General features: G+C 42.3%; 1 non-coding gene across 1 annotated transcript; it reads left to right on the top strand.

Annotated features, from left to right (window-relative positions):
* The first annotated feature begins 16054 nt into the window (after positions 1-16054).
* Positions 16055-16164, top strand: LOC139185475 (U6 spliceosomal RNA). Its single transcript, XR_011569062.1, has one exon. It is a non-coding gene; the product is annotated as a U6 spliceosomal RNA (small nuclear RNA).
* The last annotated feature ends 325 nt before the right edge of the window (positions 16165-16489 follow it).

Raw genomic sequence — 16489 nt, 5'->3', positions numbered from 1 at the left:
AACAATAGCAATGGTTAGAACAAAATTTTGATAGTTTATTGTGCTGCTCCAGTCTCTCTACGTGCTTTATCTCAGAGCAACACTCCTCATAGAAATGAAGTAGGCGCAATAGTGCCATTTTATAGTCTCCATTTTATAAACAAGGATGCAAAAATCCCTGGTGGTCCAGTGGTTAGGACTCCATGCTCTCACTGCCAAGGACCTAGCAATCCTTGGTCCAGGAACTAAAATCTCACAAGCCACGAAGGGCAGCCCCAAAATAAAATGTATAACTAGATGAGGATGCTGAGACACAGACAGGCTGAGTCCAGGGTCATTCAGCTAATCTGGGCTGGGCTATTTGCTCCTGGCTTCTCTGTTTTTGTTGTTGTTCAGTCACTAAGTCATGTCTGACTCTTTGAGACCCCATGGATCGTAGCACACCAGGCTCCCCTGAGGTGTCCCTGGTGGCTCAGATAGTAAACAATCTGCCTGCAATGCAGGAGACCTGGGTTCAATCCCTGGGTTGGGAAGATGCCCCGGAGAAGGGAATACTACCCACTCTAGTATTCTTGCCTGGAGAATTCCATGGACAGAGAAGCTTGGTGGGCTATAGTTCCATGGGGTTCAAAGAGTTGGACATGACTTAGCAACAGAACAGCAGGCTCCTTTGTCCTTCACCATCTCCCAGAGTTTGCTTAGATTCATGTCCATTGAGTCCATGATGCTATCTAACTATCTTATGCTCTGCCGCCCCCTTCTCCTCCTGCCCTCAATCTTTCTCATCATCAAGGTCTTTTCCAATGTCAGCTCTTCACATCAGGCGGCCAAAGTATTGGAGCTTCAGCTTCAGCATCAGTCCTTCCAATGAATATTCAGGGTTGATTTTCTTTACAATTGACTGGTTTGATCGCCTTGCTATCCAATGGACTCTTAAGAGTCTTCTCCAGCACCACAGTTTGAAAGCATCAATTCTTTGGCACTCAGCCTTCTTTATGGTCCAACCCTCACATCCATACACAACTACTGGAAAAACCATAGCTTTGACTATATGGACCTTTGTTGGCAAAGTGAAGTCTCTGCTTTTTAATATGCTGTCTAGGTTTGTCATAGCTTTTCTTCCAAAGAGCAAGCATCTTTTAATTTCATGGCTACAGTCACCATCTGCAGTGATTTTGGAGCCCAAGAAAAGAAAATCTGTCACTGCTTCCACTTTTTCCCCATCTATTTGCCATGAAGTGATGGGGCTGGATGCCAAGATCTTAGTTTTTTTAATGGTGAGTTTTAAGCCAGCTTTTTCACTTTCCTCTTTCACCCTTATCAAGAGGTTCTTTAGTTCCTCTTCACTTTATGCCTTTAGAGTGGTATCGTTTGCATATCTGAGGTTATTGACATTTCTCTCAGCAATCTTGATTCCAGCTTGTGATCCATCTAGCCTGGCATATCACATGATGTGCTCTGAATAGAAGTTAAATAAGCAGGTGACAATATACAGGCTTGACATACTCCTTCCCCAATTTTGAACCAGTTGGTTTTTCCACGTTCAGTTCTAACTGTTGCTTCTTGACCTGCATACAGGTTTCTCAAGAGATAGATAAGGTGATCTGGTATTCCCGTCTCTTTTAGAATTGTACACAGTTTGTTAGGATCCACACTGTCAAAGCCTCTCAATACCACCCCTCCAACAAGGGCCCACCTCCAACTGTGAGTCCCCAGGCCCCCTCAGAACTCCCGCACCACCAACAGCTCTCTGGTGCCTGATGTGGTGGGGCTTGCTCTGCACTGGGGGAGTGCAATAAAGTGCATAGGGGTATCCTGTCCCCTACTCCCATCAGGTCTCAAAGTCTGGTAGGGGAGGTAAAGCCAGAGCACCCAGGCTCTTGGAGCAGGTAGAGAGCAAGGGTCTTAGGTGGATAGGAGGGCACATGGACCCGGAGAATTTGTCGGGGTGGGGAGTTCTCCCCCTCAACCCCCAGATGATGGAGGGATTCTAATTCCTGGGTAGCAAGTATCCAAGGCCTCCCGAGCCCTCAAGGGGCTCCCTGGGCCCTGTTTCTGCCCCTATATAGCTCTTAGATGGAGACAGTATAGTACTTAAGATTTGGGTTCAAGGCCAGACACTCCAGCTCTGTGGGCCTCACTTCCTTACCTGTAACAAGCCTTACTGGAAGGTTTGCCATGAAGACTGAACCAGCCTGACACAGTCAGCTCCAGAGCTGGCCTGGTTCTGGGTGATGCCCCTCATCAGCAGCCACTTCTTGCCTTTCATCACCAGAGCCCAGCGTGAGGCAGAGGGAGGTGAGAGAGGAGGGGTGATTGGAAGAACTGAGTGTTTTGCTTGGAAGGAAGACTTTTTTTTTTAATTGAAGCAAAATTGCTTTACAGAATTTTGTTGTTTTCTGTCAAACCTCAACATAATCAGCCATAGGTATACATATATCCCCTCCCTTTTGAACCTCCCTCTCATCACCCTCCCCATCCCATCTCTCTAGGTTGATACAGAGCCCCTGTTTGAGTTTCCTGAGCCATACAGCAAATTCCCATTGGCTATCTATTTACATATGGTAATGTAAGTTTCCATGTTACTCTTCCCATACATCTCACTCTCTCCTTCCCTCTCCCCATGTCTGTAAGTCTATTCTTTATGTCTGTTTCTCCATTGCTTCCCTATAAATAAATTCTTCAGTACCATTTTTCTAGATTCCATATATATATGTTAGAATATGATATTTCTCTTTCTCTTTCTGACTCACTGCACTCTGTGTTATAGGTTCTAGGTTCATCCACGTCATCAGAACTGACTCAAATGCATTCCTTTTTATGGCTGAGTGATATTCCACTGTGTACATGTACCACAACTTCTTAATCCATTCATCTGTCATTGGGCATCTAGGTTGCTTCCATGTTGTAGCTATTGTACATGGTGCTGCAGTGAACAATCAGATACATGTATCTTTTTCAATTTTTGTTTCCTCAGGGTATATGCCTAGGAGTGGGATTGCTGGGTCATATGGTGGTTTTATTCCCAGTTTTTTAAGGAATCTTCATACCGTCTTCCACAGTGGCTATATCAATTTACATTCCCACCAACAGTGCAAGAGCACTCCCTTTCTCCACACCCTCTCCAGCATTTATTGCTTGTAGACCTTTTGATGCTGGCCATTCTGACCCGTGTGTGGTGATACCTCATTGTGGTTTTGATTTGCATTTCTCTAATAATGAGTGATGTTGCACATCTTTTCGTGTGTTTGTTAGCCATCTGTATATCTTCTTTGGAGAAATGTCTGTTTAGGTCTTTTCCCCACTTTTGGATTGGGTTGTTTGCTTTTCTGGCATTGAGTTGTATGAGCTGTTTGTATATTTTGGTACTCCTGCTTTCTTTTGGTCCCTATTTGCATGGAAAATCTTTTTCCAGCCCTTCACTTTCAGTCTGTATGTGTCCCCTGTTTTGAGGTGGGTCTCTTGTAGACAACATATGTAGGGGTCTTGTTTTTGTATCCATTCAGCCAGTCTTTGTCTTTTGGTTGGGGCATTCAACCCATTTACGTTTAAGGTAATTACTGATAAGTATGATCCCGTTGCCATTTACTTTATTGTTTTGAGTTCGAGTTTATACACCGTTTTTGTGTTTCCTGTCTAGAGAGTATCCTTTAGTATTTGTTGGAGAGCTGGTTTGGTGGTGCAGAATTCTCTCAGCTTTTGCTTGTCTGAAAAGCTTTTGATTTCTCCTTCATACTTGAATGAGATCCTTGCTGGGTACAATAATCTGGGCTGTAGGTTATTTTCTTTCATCATTTTAAGTATGTCTTGCCATTCCCTCCTGGCTTGAAGAGTTTCTATTGAAAGATCAGCTGTTATCCTTATGGGAATTCCCTTGTGTGTTATTTGTTGTTTTTCCCTTGCTGCTTTTAATATTTGTTCTTTGTGTTTGATCTTTGTTAATTTGATTAATATGTGTCTTGGGGTGTTTCTCCTTGGGTTTATACTGTTTGGGACTCTCTGGGTTTCTTGGACTTGGGTGATTATTTCCTTCCCCATTTTAGGGAAGTTTTCAACTATTATCTCCTCAAGTATTTTCTCATGGTCTTTCTTTTTGTCTTCTTCTTCTGGAACCCCTGTGATTCGAGTGTTGTAGCGTTTAATATTGTCCTGGAGGTCTCTGAGATTGTCCTCATTTCTTTTAATTCGTTTTTCTTTTATCCTCTCTTATTCATTTATTTCTACCATTCTATCTTCTAATTCACTAATCCTATCTTCTGCAATTAATCTTTTGTCAGTTGTTTCATTTGCTATTATTTTCTCCCTTTCTGAGGGTCATCTTTTCACCTTGCTTATAGTTTCCTTTGCTGTGCAAAAGCTTTTAAGTTTAATCAGGTCCCACTTGTTTACTTTTGTTTTTATTTCCATTACTCTAGGAGGTGGGTTGTAGAGGATCTTGCTTTGATTTATGTCATCAAGTGTTCTGCCTATGTTTTCCTCTAAGAGTTTTATAGTTTCTGGTCTTACATTTACATCTTTAATTCGTTTTAAGTTTATCTTTGTGTGTGGTGTTAGGAAGTGTTCTAATTTCATTCTTTTACATGTAGCTGTCCTGTTTTCCCAGCACCATTTACTGAAGAGGCTGTCTTTGCCCCACTGTATATTCTTGCCTTCTTTGTCAAAAATAAGGTACCCATAGATGCATGGTTTATTTCTGGGCTTTCTATCTTGTTCCATTGGTCTATATTTCGGTTTTTGTGCCAGTACCATACTGTCTTGATGACTGCAGTTTTGTAGTATAATCTGAAGTCAGGAAGGTTGATTCCTCCAGCTCCATTTTTCTTTCTCAGGACTGCTTTGGCTATTCAGGGTCTTTTGTGTTTCCCTATGAATTATGAAATTTTTTGTTCTGTGAAAAATGCCACTGGTAATTTGATAGGCATCACATTGTATCTGTAGATTGGATTTGGCACTATAGTTATTTTCACAATATTGATTCTTCCTACCCAGGAACTGGAATATATCTCCATCTGTTTATGTTATCTTTGATTTCTTTCATTAGTGTCTTATAATTTTCCGTGTACAGTTCTTTTGTCTCCTTAGGCAAGTTTATTCCTAGACATTTAATTCTTTTTGTTGCAATGGTGAATGGGATTCATTCCTTAATTTCTCTTTCTGATTTTTCATTGTTAGCACATAGAAATGCAAGTGATTTCTGTGTATTGATTTTGTATCCTGCCACTTTGCTAAATTTGCTGATTAGCTCTAGTAATTTTCAGATACTATCTTTAGGGTTTTCTGTGTACAGTATCATGTCTTCTGTGAACAGTGAGAGTTTTACTTCTTCTTTTCTGATCTGGATTCCTTTTATTTCTTTTTCTTCTCTGATTGCTGTAGCTAGGACTTCCAGAACTATGTTGAATAATAGTGGTGAAAGTGGGCACACTTGTCCTGTTCCTAATCTTAGGGGGAAGGCTTTCAGGTTTTCACCATTGAGATTAATGTTTACTATAGGCTTAACATATATGGCCTTTACTATGCTGAGGTAGGTTCCTTCTATGCCCATTTTTTGAAGCCTTTTAATCATAAATGGGTGCTGAATTTCGTCAAAGGCTTCTCCTGCATCTATTGAGATTATCATATGGTTTTTATCTTTCAATCTGTTAATGTGGTGTATCACATTGATTGATTTGCATATATTGAAGAATCCTTGCATTCCTGGGATACACCCAACTTGATCATGGTTTATGAACTTTTTGATGTGTTGCTGAATTCTGTTTGCTAAAATTTTGTTGAAGATTTTGGCATCTATGTTCATCAGTGATATTGGTCTGTAGTTTTCTTTTTTTGTGTTGTCTTTGTCTGGCTTTGGTATCAGGCTGATGGTGGCCTCACAGAATGAGTTTGGAAGTGCTCCTTCCTCAGCAATTTTTTGGAAAGAGTTTTAGAAGGATAGGCACTAGCCTTTCTCTAAATGTTTGATAGAATTCTCCTGTGAAGCTATCTGGTCCTGGTTTTTTTGGGGAGATTTTGGATCACAGCTTCAATTTCAGTGCTTGTAATTGGGTTGCTCATAATTTCTATTTCCTCTTGGTTCAGTTTTGGAAGATTGAACTTTTCTAAGAATCTGTCCATCCTTTCAGGTTATCTATTTTATTGCCATATATTTGTTCATAATAGTGTCTCACAATCCTTTGTATTTCTGCATTGCCTGTTGTAACCTCTCCTTTTTCATTTCTAATTTTGTTCATTTGATTCTGCTCTCTTTTTTTCTTGATGAGTCCAGCTAAAGGTTTGTCAATTTTGTTTATCTTCTCAAAGAAACAGCTTTCAGTTTTACTAATCTTTACTATTGTTTCTTTAATTTCTTTTTCATTTATTTCCATTCGGATCTTTATGATTTCTTTCCTTCTACTAATTTTGGGGTTTTTTGTTCTTCTTTTTCCAGTTGTTTTAGGTGTAAAGTCAGGTTGTCTATTCAATGTTTTCTTGTTTCTTGAGGTAGGATTGTACTGCTGTAAACTTCCCTCTTAGAACTGCTTTTGCTGCATCCCATAGGTCTTGAGTTGTCGTATTTTCACTGTCATTTGTTTCTATAAATATTTTGATTTCCCTTTTGATTTCTTCAGTAACCTGTTTGTTATTTAGAAACGTGTTGTTTAATCTCCATGTGTTTGTGTTTCTTGCAGTTTTTTTTTTTCCTTGTAATTGATGTCTAGTCTCACAGCGTTGTGGTCAGAGAAGATGCTTGATACAATTTCAATTTTCTTAAATTTACTGAGGTTTGATTTGTGACCCAGGATGTGGTCTATCCTGGAGAGTATTCCATGTGCACTTGAGAAGAAGGTGTATTCTTCTGCATTTGGATGGAATGTCCTAAGGATATCAATGAGATCCATCTCATCTAATGTATCATTTAAGTCTTGTGCTTCCTTATTAATTTTCTGTTTGATGATCTGGCCATTGGTGTGAGTGGGGTGTTAAAGTCTCTTACTATTATTGTGTTACTGTCCATTTCTCCTTTTATGTCTATTAATGTTTGTCTTATGTATTGAGGTGCTCCTATGTTGGGTCATAGGTATTTACAATTGTTATGTCTTTCTCTTGGATTGACCCCTTGATCATTATGTAGTGTTCTTCCTTATCTCTTGTAATAGTCTTTATTTTAAGGTCTATTTTGTCTGGTATAAGGATTGCTACTCCAGCTTTCTTTTGCATCCCGTTTGCATGGGATATATTTTTCCATCCTCTCACTTTCAGGCTATATGTGTCTTGAGGTCTGAAGTGGGCTTCTTGTAGACAGCATATATATATATATATGTCTTGTTTTTGTATCTATTCAACTAGTCTGTGTCTTTGTTGGAGCATTTAATCCATTTACCTTTAAAGTAATTATTGATATATATGTTCCTATTGCCATTTTCTTAATTGTTTGGGGTTGATTTTGTAGATCTTTTTTCTTCTCTTATATTTCTTGACTATATAAGTCCCTTTAACATTTGTTGTAAAGCTGGTTTGATGGTACTAAATTATCTTCACTTTTGTTTGTCTGAAAAGTTTTTATTTCTCCACCAATTTTGAATGAGATCCTTGCCAGGTACAGTATTCTTGGTTGTAGATTTTTTTTCAGTATTTTAAATATATCCTGCCATTCCCTTCTGGCCCACAGAGTTTCTGCTGAAAGATCAGCTGTTAAGTCTATGGGGTTTCCCTTGTATATCACTTGTTGTTTCTCCATTGCTGCTTTTAATATTCTTTCTTTGTGTTTAGTCTTTGTTAGTTTGATTAGTATGTGTCTTGGTGTGTTTCTCCTTGGGTTTATCCTATATGGGACTCTTTGCGCCTCTTGGACTTGACTGACTATTTCCTTTTCTTGTTGGGGAAATTTTCAATTATAATCTCTTCAATTATTTTCTCATATGCTTTCTTTTTCTCTTCCTCTTCTGGGACCCCTATAATTTGAATGTTGGTGTGTTTGATATTGTGACAATATCAAACACACCAACATTCAAATTTCCTGGCAGTCTACAGGGTCTACAGGGTCTCAAAGAGTCAGACTATACTGAAGCGACCCTGCATGCGTAGATGCAAGACTATTTTTGCTTGTGGCAGCTCTGCCACAGTGAGAGTTGAGCGTAAAAGTGGCTCAAGCTGCTTGGCTTGTGGGGACTCTGGTGGTGCCTGGTGTGCAGGGACACGGACTGCCTTCGCCGCAGGAGTTATGGCCCTATCAGAGGTTTTTTCTGAGCCTCTTGTAGCTGGTGATCGGAAGGCCTCTTTGGCCACCCTTTCTCCGTAGCTCTGCCCATTCAGGCAATTAGAGGGCTCCCTTGCCTGGGGTCCTTCTCTGTTGTTCCGCACATCAGGCACATAGAGGGGGGCCCCCTGGCTGGGGTCCTACTCTGTAAATTGGCAGGTCAGGCACTTAAAGGGGCACCCTGGGTGGGGTCCTGCTCTGTAATTCAGTGCATCAGGTGTTTGATGGGCCAGCCTCTCTACTGTTCAGCTGCTGATGCTGGCAGTGATGGGAGAGAGAGACTATGGTGGTGGCTCCACCCCCAACACGTGACTCAGCTGTATCACCTTGCTTCCATGGCTGCCGGAGTTTTTTCCACAGATATTTCCCACCACCATCTCCTCCCTCACATCCCCTAGATCCATCTCTCCGCAGTCAACAGCAGCCCTTGCCCTGGGATCGCTCCACAATTCCTAAACTCCAGCTCCCAGCCACCAAACCTTCCAGGGGACCAGCGTCCCTGTCTGGGGTATGTATGGCTGCGGCAAGGACTGTCTGATTCTCATTCCATTTAGGCTGCTACAGATTAACCATTTCACTCTCAGCCGTAAATGTTTCTCCTCTAACTCAAACAATTGCCCCCATGTGGGGATCAGACCCCTGCTTCAGTTCCTCCACCCTCTGAGGGCAGGTCCAGTCTTACTAACACTCCTGTTTTTTCCCCTAGTTCCTTCATCCTACCAAGTTTTGCATGGTTCTGTATGTGCTTTTCCACTGGTCAGATACTCCTGTCCGCTCTCAGCTGGTGTTCTGCATGCACTTCTGTGTCTGAAGGTGTATTTCTGATATACCATGAAGAGAGATGTACTAGACGTCCACCTACTTCTCCGCTATCTTGTTATCCAAGCCTGCGGAGGAAGACTTTTAAAGTAGGGGAGGGGACTTCTCCAGTAGTCCAGAGGTTAGGACTCGGCGCTTTCACTGCCATGGCCCTGGGTTTAGTCTCTGGTTGGGGATCTAAGATTCCACAAGCTGCATGGTGTGGCCTAAAATAAAATAAAGACAGTGAGCAGAAGCCTGAGGGAAGGAAGTGGGCCATGCGGATCTGGGGAAGGTGTGGAGGTTCTGCCAACAGAAGAAATTCGGCATGTCTGAGGCATAATGAGGAGGCCAGGATGGCTCCAGTGGAGGGAAGCAGAGTGTGGTAGCCCATGGGGGTGGAGAGATAGGCAGGGCCGCATCACTGGGCATCTGGAGCCTGACCTTTTTCTGTGTGTTTGTCCAGAGGTTCTGGACAGAGGAGTGCCAAGAGCTGGCTTAGGTTTGCAAAGATATTTCTGGCTGCCATTTAGAGAACAGACGACTGGCAGGTACACCCTGCCAGGAGGCCACTGTTGTGGGTCAGGGATAGAGAGGTTAGAGTAGGGAATTCAATTAGGACGTGCTAGTAAGAATGCATTGGAAAGTTGCTGATGTATTTCGAAAGTTGAGCTGACAGGATTTGATAATAAAATGGAGGTGAGCAAGAACAAAGAGTCCCATCACTTCATGGCAAATAGACGGGGAAAAAATGGAAACAGTGACAGACTTTATTTTCTTGGGCTCCAAAATCACTGAGGACAGTGACTACAGCCATGAAATTAAGACACTTGCTCCTTGGAAGAACAGCTCTGACAAACCTAGACAGCGTATTAAAAAGCAGAGATATCACTTTGCCAACAAGGATCTGTCTAGTCAAAGCTATTGGAGAAGGAAATGGCAACCCACTCCAGTATTCTTGCCTGGAGAATCCTGTGGACGGCGGAGCCTGGTGGGCTGCTGTCCCTAGGGTCACACAGAGTTGGACACGACTAAATCAACTTAGCATGCATGCATGGATTGGAGAAGGAAATGGCAACCCACTCCAGTATTCTTGTCTAGAGAATCTTAGGGACAGAGGAGCCTGGTGGGCTGCCGTCTATGGGTCGCACAGAGTTGGACACGACTTCATGGGAAATAGATGGGGAAACAGTGGAAACAGTGTCAAACTTTATTTTTGGGGGCTCCAAAATCACAGTAGATGGTGATTGCAGCCATGAAATTAAAGATGCTTACTCCTTGGAAGGAAAGTTATGACCAACCTAGATAGCATATTCAAAAGCAGAGACATTACCTTGCCAACAAAGGTCCATCTAGTCAAGGCTATGGTTTTTCCAGTGGTTATGTATGGATGTGAGAGTTGGACTGTGAAGAAAGCTGAGGGCCGAAGAACTGATGCTTTTGAACTGTGGTGTTGGAGAAGACTCTTTAGTGTCCCTTGGACTGCAAGGAGATCCAACCAGTCCATTCTAAAGGAGATCAGTCCTGGGTGTTCTTTGGAAGGACTGATGCTAAAGCTGAAACTCCAGTACTTTGGCCACCTCATGAGAAGAGTTGACTCATTGGAAAAGACTCTGATGCTGGGAGGGATTGGGGGCAGGAGGAGAAGGGGTCGACAGAGGATGAGATGGCTGGATGGCATCACTGACTCAATGGACATGAGTTTGAGTGAACTCTGGGAGTTGATGATGGACAGGGAGGCCTGGCATGCTGCAATTCATGGGGTCGCAAAGAGTCGGACATAACTGAGCGACTGAACTGAACTGAAGCACCTTAGCAGCAGCAGCAGCAGCAGTCAAAGCTATGCGTTTTCCAGTAGTCAGGTATGGATGTGAGAGTTGGACCATAAAGAAGGCTGAGTGCCAAAGAATAGAAGCTTTCGAACTGTGGTGTTGGAGAAGACTCTTGAGAGTCCCTTGGACAACAAGAACATCAAACCAGTCAATCCTAAAGGAAATCAATCCTGAATATTCAATGGAAGGGCTGATACTGAAGCTGGACCTCCAATACCTTGGCCACCTGATGAGAAGAGCCGACTCATTGGAAAAGACCAAGATGCTGGGAAAGATTGAAGGCAAAAGAAGTTGGTGGTAGAAGATGAGAGAGTTGGATAGCATCACCGATACAATGGATACAAGTTTGAGCAAATTCCAGGAGAGAATGAATGACAGGGAAGCTTGGCATGCTGCAATTCATGGGGTTGCAAAGAGTCAGACACAACTAAGCTACTGAACGATAACAGATGAACAAAGAGAAGGCAATGTGATTCCTAGGTCTGCCACGTGAGCTTCTAAGTCAATGGTGCAGGTGAGGGGAAGTTAAAAATTCTGTTTGGGGGGTTTCTCTGGCAGTCCAGAGGTTAAAACTTCACCTTTCAATGCAGGAGGTCTGGGAGCTAAGATCCCACATGCCTCATGGCCAAAAAATCAAAAACAAAAAACAGAAGCAATGTTGTAACAAATTCAATAAAGACTTTAAAAATGGTCCACATTAAAAAAAAAAAAAAAAGGAAAACAAAAAAGAACTCTGTTTGGCACACATGAAGTTTGAGGTGCCCATTAGCTAGCTACCCCAGTGGAGGTGTCGGGTGGGCCATTGAAGATATAAGGCTATGAGTCTGGACCAGGGGCGGGGCCAGGGTTGGGAGGTAAGGGTGGAGATAAATTTCATCAGCTGTAGAGGGAACTGACAGCCATGGGAGAAGTGGGATCCGGGAGAAACTTAGAAGGGAGGGAAGGGGAGTGAGGACTGGGGCCCAGGCTTCTACCGTGGAGAGGTCTCCAGGAAGAGGAGGCTGAACCAGCCTGGGAGACTGTAAAAGAGGAGCCAGTGAGTAAAGGTGAAATCAGTGGGGTGTGCTGATGTGAGTAAGCTCAGACAGGCAGGAAAGAGGGAGGGCTTAACTGTGCCACAAACTGTGATGATTGGCCGGTAAGATAGGGACCAACCTAAAATTCTTCGATTGCTAAGTTGCAGGTCACGGGCCACCTTGGCAAGAGAGCTGAGAGGAGTGATGGGGACTTAGGCCTCACAAAAGTGCGCTGGGAAGGAGATGGAGGTGCAAGGGCAGGCCAATATACCTAGGGATTTTGCTGTAGAAGGGAATAGAGAAACAGGATGACAAACTAGCCCACTGGACCCGCAGGGAGAAGGAGAACTGGAACGGTCACGGATGACCTTGCCGAGAGTTTTCAGCGCAGCAGAGGTGACAGACGGGACTGCTGTGTCAGGCAGGAGGCTGGCATGTCTTCCCTGAGATTGGAAGGAAAGGGTAAACATGTAGATAACCTGAAGGAAATGGAGGGCTTCTGCCAGCATTCTTTCTCTGTGGCCTCGACTTTTCACCATCACTGTTTTCAGAAGCCTGACTTTAGCAACCAAAGAGAAAGATGTTACCTGAACAGTAGAGCCACGATGGCAGCAGGTTGAGGAAGGTCCTGAAGGAAAGGGTGAGCTCTAGTTACAGCCCCTGTTTCTAAGGCTAAATCTGTCTAGGTGGGTCTGGTCAGAAAAGCCTGTCTGTCCAGGACAGCAAGTGCAAGACAGCACATCTGAAAACAGTCCACAGCTTCAGGACCCAGGACTTCACTCCTGGATGTTGCATTAATTTAGGAATCCTCCAGTCCTGACTGAGGAGCTGGTGATTCACAGGGGCTAATGGACCCTCAGCAGGAAAGAATTCTTCCTTCCATTTCATTGTTTCCAAAGCCACACCTGTGAAATAATGAGGGTGATCTTTGAACCCAGAAAAAGGATGTACCAATTAAGAAGCCTCATGCCAATAAAATGGTGATGCTGTGCTACTCAAAGTGTGGTCCCTGAACCAGCAGCATCAGTATCAACTGGGATCTTGATAAAAATACAGAATCTCAAACCTATGGAATCAGTCTTACTTTAACAAAATTCCCAACTGATTCTGATGTGCTAATTTAACCACTAATGTTGAGAACCATTAACTTAAGCCATGAAGATATTTATCTGGAGAGTTAAATCTACGGTATATTCAACAGACTCCCTGATATAATTGAGGACCAACCATTATTAGAGTTGTTTTTTTTTTTTCTGATGCTGTTTGCCTCATGGTTATAAATGGCTGCCACAGCTCCTAGAGTCTTATGCACCAATGTGACAATATTCAATGACTGGGAATGGGGTTCAGGGCGAAGGTGATAAGAACTTGTTTTGTGAACTCTCTCCTTTTGTCAAACAGGGGAAAAACTTTCCCTGCAAGAGATGTCCCCTTGCTTCTTACTGGGCAAAAATTTGTCACCCTCTCCTGCTAGGGAGTCTGGGATGTTTTGGCTTTTTCATTGTCCATAGTAGGAAGCAGAAAATAAGAAGGAGGTTGGAAAGGGCTACTGGGCAACCAGTCATTAGCGATGCCATAAAAGGCAAACATGAAACATAAATGTACATATGGCAAAGTTAACACATTAATTAAGTAATTAGTTAAGTAATGAGAGAAAACAAGGAAGATCAGGGTCTCCCATTTATTTTCTGTCTTTAATTTATCTGATCAATTAATAAATCATTTTTTTCTGTTTAATTGATTTGCTTCATGTTTGTCCAGGTCAAAAATGAAAAGGTTTTCTTTAAAATATAAGTTCCTTTGAAGACAGAAATTCCCATCTGAATGTAAACTTTGTGTACTGTTCGTAGCTCACTGTCACTACATTCTGTAAAAATAGAGATGAAGAGACCAAAAATAAGGTAGTCAACCACATTTATTAATGCTCTTCAACATATAAATGTACTGTCCACAGCAGTTGTGTATAAAAACTCTTAGAATTTTACATACCCTTTAACACAGAAATCCCACTTCTGGGAATTAGTCCTAAGGAAATAATCAAGGATGCATTTCAAAAACAGCCATTAACAAGCCTCCTATAAAAACAGGGGACAACCTAAATCTCCAATGACAGGGTGCTGGTTGATGATACAGCCGTACAATGAGATACTAAACAGCTGTAAAAAAAAAAAAAACACAGTGTTGAGTAGTATTGGATGTCATGGGAAAATGTTCACAATATATTATTAAGTGAAAAAAGCAGTTTATAAGGCAGTAAGTATATAGCATAACCACATGTAAGTTTTTAAAAATATAATTATGCTAAAGAAAAAAAAACAAAACAAAACACTGCACACTACAAAATATTGCTTTCTGGATGGCCCGATTATGTGAGGTTTGATTTTTCTTTTGACTCCTCTATAGTAAATATGCTTTACTTTGCTGTGAGAAAAAAAGAGGGTTTGCGGTACTAGATTAAGATCTAGGCTTCCCTTTCTCACCTCTTCTCCCTACCTCCCTACCCCCAGGCTAAGCAAGACATTCCACCCCCCACCCCCAACTCAGAATGCTGTGGAGGCTTCTGGGGCTCCCTCCCACTTGGCCAACTTTCTGTTTTTGTGGAAACTCTTAATGTTTCCATTGTCTGATTTGAGAGTGTTCAAATTATTCATCGTAATTAAGTAGGACTAGGTGTTGTTTTGACAGAGACTCTCACCCTGCAGATATTCTTTACCACTTGTTTGTTTTAGAAGCCAAGAAAGAACAGGATTGAGAGGGAGGGCAGATGGCCCACCATGCACTATCTACATCTGAAAGGCAGCCTTTCAGATGCTGGAAGAAAGGACCGGATGGCCCCTGGCTGGTGCTTCCCACACTGCCAGTATCTTAAGAGTCTTGAAACCCCCTGCAAGGAGAGTTTCTTTGCAGAAGTGGCTTCCTGGGTTCCAAAGTGAGTCAGGTAATACTCCCTATCTAAGTAGTCTGGTGGTGGCTTCACGACTGCACATTTCTCCTCTCAACTCGAAATGTACGTTCCTACTCTGTGCCACTTGATTCTGCGGAGTGATGGAGCCAGTCTAGAGAGTGACCACCAGCAACCTGTCAGAGGCGTTGACATCAAGCGGAGACTCGAAGGGCTTCCAACCGTGAGCAAGTCTGGAGGGACCGGCTTCCAGACAGAGAAAATAACAAGGGCAAGGACTTGTGTGGGAATGAGCTTGGCCCTTTCTAGGAAAGAAGGGCATCCTGAGAGGTCTTTTCCTGAGATAAGTGCCTACAGTGGGGTGATGGGACCAAAAGTTAGACATTTTTATGACTCTTGATATATATATATGGATTGTTTCCAGAATGAATGTAATTAAGATTTTGTGTCCAATTGTTGACAGCAGTTATCCTTGGAGAGTGGGATTCAGAGGTTGACAGGATGAGAAAAGAAACTTAAAAATTTCCATCTTCTGGGTGATTTAAATTTTGAGCCAAGAGTATGTCATTTTTATAGCTTGAAGCGACCTATTGTTTTAGAACGCTGGACATAAGCAGGGTGGTAGATACAGTGTTTTATTATTCTAAATATCATATATGTGTATTTAAGCTCCATTATATGTATGAAGTATTTCATACTAAAAACCTGATTTTTATAAAATGTATTAATTTATAGACTGCCAGCTAGCTCTAAATATGATAGTTTCACCACCATTGCACAAATATCGACCATTATTCCTCTTTAACATTTTTGCCTCTTTGAGTTCAGGCTCTGGCCTGCTCTGATGTTTTACAAGTCACTTCATCTTCTGTAGGTTTCAGTCTTTTGTCCAATGAGAAGGAAGATCTGACTAAGTTCTCAATTCCCTAATAGAATTGTTCAGGAAGTTAAATGAAATAGTACATGGAAAGGCACTTAGCAAATTTTTTAATGTAATAGACTAGTGAATTCCCTGGTGGTCCAGTGGTTAAGATTTCATGGTTTCACTGCTGAGGGCCTGTATTCGATCTCTGGTCCAGGAACCAAGATCCCACAAGCTGTGCAACTTGGCCAGAAAACAAAACAAAACTGAAATGGATTAGAACAAAGGAATGAGAACTAAAGAAAGAATTTCCATCTGAAATGAATTCCCTCTTTATCCACATCTCAAACAAGCTAGTGGCTTCTCAAGACAGATTTTCTAGACTCTCTCATTCACCCTGCTCTGCCTGTTATCTATATTTTGTCTCAAATGTTCCTCACTTCAGCAGCACATATACTAAAATTGGAATAACATAGAGAAGATTAGCATGGTCCCTGGACAAGGGTGACGTGCAAGTTTGTCAAGCGTTCCATGATTTTTATGGGCATCAAGAGGGAAGAGGGGCCCTGTACGTGAGACAGCAAAAGAGACACAGATGTATGGAACAGTCTTTTGGATCCTGTGGGAGAAGGCAAGGGTGGTATGATTTGAGAGAATAGCAGTGAAATATGTATATTATCATATGTGAAACAGATCGGCAGTCCAGGTTTGACGCATGAAACAGGGTGCTCAAGGCTGGGGCCCTGGGATGACTCTGAGGGATGGGCTGGGGATGGAGGTTGGAGGGGGGTTCAGGATGGGGAACACATGTACGCCCATGGCTAATTCATGTCTATGTATGGCAAAAACCACTACAATATTGTA

Source organism: Bos indicus, chromosome 10 (genome assembly GCF_029378745.1).
Source record: "Bos indicus isolate NIAB-ARS_2022 breed Sahiwal x Tharparkar chromosome 10, NIAB-ARS_B.indTharparkar_mat_pri_1.0, whole genome shotgun sequence".
NCBI lineage: Eukaryota > Metazoa > Chordata > Mammalia > Artiodactyla > Bovidae > Bos > Bos indicus.
The sequence above is the reverse complement of the archived record's forward strand: the minus strand, read 5'-3'. Positions and strand labels throughout refer to the sequence as shown.